The 3,156-nt window shown below is 29.8% G+C and overlaps 1 pseudogene across 1 annotated transcript; it reads right to left on the reverse strand.

Annotated features, from left to right (window-relative positions):
- Positions 1-795: 795 nt before the first annotated feature.
- LOC114188461 (uncharacterized) lies at positions 796-2,872 on the reverse strand (annotated as a pseudogene). Its single transcript, XR_014995487.1, has 4 exons — positions 2,750-2,872; positions 2,539-2,671; positions 2,256-2,455; positions 796-2,188 (listed from the first exon to the last, which is right to left on the reverse strand). The product of XR_014995487.1 is annotated as an uncharacterized LOC114188461 (transcript).
- Between the last annotated feature and the right edge of the window lie 284 nt (positions 2,873-3,156).

Below are 3,156 nucleotides of genomic sequence, written 5' to 3' on the forward strand. Positions count from 1 at the left end.
ATAAATTTAATTTTCATTAAGTTTAACTTAATAAAACATAAATTTGAAGAATTTGAAGATTGGTATACTTTGTATCTTTAGGTCGTCTTGTGTTGATTGGTATACTTTGTAAATTATACATATAGTTTCACATCATATCAAAACACAAGTTTCTAAAAAGTTTCATAATTTATCATATACTTTATTGTAATATGAAATTGATAAGTTTTATTGCGCATGGTATACTTTGTAAGTTTCTCTTGCACGGATTGATCTTTAAATTGTAGTTTGAAAGCATTGTTTAGAATGCATTCAAGCTTGTCTTATTAATATAATGCTTTTGATTGATTAAAAGATGCTTTATTCTATTAAAATGTTATTATTTGGGTTCAAATGACTATAAATGGCATTTTAATCGGCAAGAAAATCGCTTTAATATATAAGAATAACCTAGAACCATGAGTATTTATGAGGTTTCTCTTTTAATATAGTAAAATATGTTTTTGGTAGATTAAAATCTTTACATCTCTTTAAATATCTCTTTAAATGGTTTATACTCTTCTATTTAAATACGTTAAAAATAGTGAGTTAATTAAATAATTTCACGACTAAAATAGACAATCTGAAATTATACAATTCTCTCATTTGAAAATCGTTTCACATCATATCAAAACACAACTTTCTAAAAAGTTTCATAATTTATCATATACTTTATTGTAATATGAAATTGATAAGTTTTATTTTGAAAAATAAGAGAAAGTTATGATAATGAATCATTAACTACTCAAATTGAAATAAGATATGAAACTGACAAGCCTTATTTTGACAAGTACAAGAGAAAATTATGATAACGAATCATTACCTACTCAAATGGAAATAAGGAAAACAATTAACTATTTATTCTTGCAATTGTAAGAAGACTTTTCTTATGAACTACTAATTGGGAATAACCACCATGTATGTTGACACCAAGCTTCTGAACTGTGTGGGTATTTAAATTAAACCATGCTAGATCACCATCATGTGTTTGGAAGAGTATATTGCCCATATCCCTTGTTCCAACAGGGAACGCAATGTAAGGTATGGGTCCAAAAACAAAGAGTAAAGTCCATGTTTCCTTCTTACCTACTTCAACCAAAATTGATATGTAAAAGGTTGTTGTTTCTGCATAATTTGACATCAAAGCAATTGACTGATTTAGGAGAAATAATTGTCTCCTCACAAAATGCTTATTATCATATATTTCCATAGGTATGTCTAAAGGTGGGAGGGTCGTAATCCACACCTTATTGATCAAGTCAAATGATACTACATGTTGAATATAACTCTCTGCATAACCCAACCAATGACACATTCCCTCTAAGTAAAATTTATTATTATCATCAAAACTTGTAGGCACGCAATCATGCAGTTGAAGGATTGTCCAAGAGTTACTTCTTAGGCTATACATCTCCCAAATACATGAGAGGGGGAAAACATCATGTGGTTCCACATCGTCATCAGAATTAACAAAAAAAGATACTTTCCTAACCACCTTATAATCATCTCTAACACAATCATAGCCAAATCCGTGATACCTTATCCCAATATAAATATAATATGGTGCATTCTCAAATGGACTGGGAGGAATAACCTTGAATTCGTTGATAGTTGGGTTCCATAAATACACAAGATCTTTTACGTATAGGCACATAATTCCATTGATACTAGAAGAACCTAAAATACCAATTCCCTCAAGGTAATCCTCTTGAATTTGACTAGGCTAGTATAATTTTTCCATATTTTCAAACCTCTCGCCAGAAATTGAAAATAAGGAGGAATTGTAATGATTCTGGTAAAGTGGAGAGAGATTCAACAGGAGATATGTATCATCATAGTACGATTGGTGATTACATATGAAGTTATTACGAAGGAGGTTCATGAAATGAGAATTTTCAAACAAGAGGGCCCATGATCTTCGTACACATCCAAATCTCTTCAAAGATTTCAAAGGTAGGTTAGAAAGAATAGAGAATACAAAATCATCTGGTATGTGATTCATAAGTTTTTGAGCTACATGTTTACTGTCTCTCTCTCGGTTATGAAACCAAATGTTAATAAGTTGCCAATCATCCTTGGTATTCTCATTCCATAGGTAAATGCGGTGGGAGATGTGTTGGCAATATTTGATAACGAGATTCTTGATAGTGACCTCTTCCAAGTATTCTAACTGTAAAACATGAATTGAGTAAGCAAAAGAAATAATAAAAAAAATACAAATAAGTTACTTTGTGAACCTGATTATCCTTGAGGAAAAGGGTGATATTGGTTCCCCTTGATGGTTGTTGGGCATTGATGTCGTTATTAACAATGAAAGAGGCACCTGGTTGAGATTCCCATATATATTGATCATGATCCTTATGCTTGGAGGTGACAATAACCTTGTCAGCAATCAAATATGTAGAGTAGAAGCCAACTCCTAAATTATATGCCAAATCTAAAATAAATACATGAAAATAAAACAATTAATGAGCATGCAAGAAAAGTGAAAATGAATATGAAATATTGACACCTTCCTACCTGTTTTGGTCATGCCAATACCAGTGTCAATGATGGAAAGTGTTTTGTTAGCCTTGTGGGGAATCAATCTTATTACCCTATCATCTAAAATATTCTTGTTTGTATGACTCTCAAATTGAATTTTATCTAAAGCCTGTATATACATCCAATGATTGATAACACTAAGATAAAATAAATATATCAATAAAAATTAAATTAAAGAACTACTTACATTTGAAGCATTATTAATAAGTTCCTGAAGGAAGATTTCTTTATTAGAATAAAAAGTTTTATTCATTTGTCTTAACACCAAACTCATCTCACCCTCTAATACAAGAACCTTGTCATTTGCCATTACAATTGATTCAGAATAATAGCAAACCAAATGATGTCAATTCAACTAAACAAAACCACTCCTAACCAATTTTATAGTCATTGATCACAACCGTTATATTTTAATCAATTAATAGAATACCATGACAAACTCTATTGACTTTTTCATTATTTAAATTTAGAAGCATTAATTATTTCTTAGCACTAATTAATAGTTCATTTTTACATTTATTAATATGACCACTTAAATGTTTATTTTTAATTCTCAAATGTTATTTAATTTTATTTCAAGTTATTAATTCATCA

The sequence above is a fragment of the Vigna unguiculata genome, chromosome 6, assembly GCF_037176805.1.
Source record: "Vigna unguiculata cultivar grain cowpea cultivar isolate G323 ecotype 2 chromosome 6, ASM3717680v1, whole genome shotgun sequence".
In the NCBI taxonomy this organism is placed as follows: domain Eukaryota; kingdom Viridiplantae; phylum Streptophyta; class Magnoliopsida; order Fabales; family Fabaceae; genus Vigna; species Vigna unguiculata.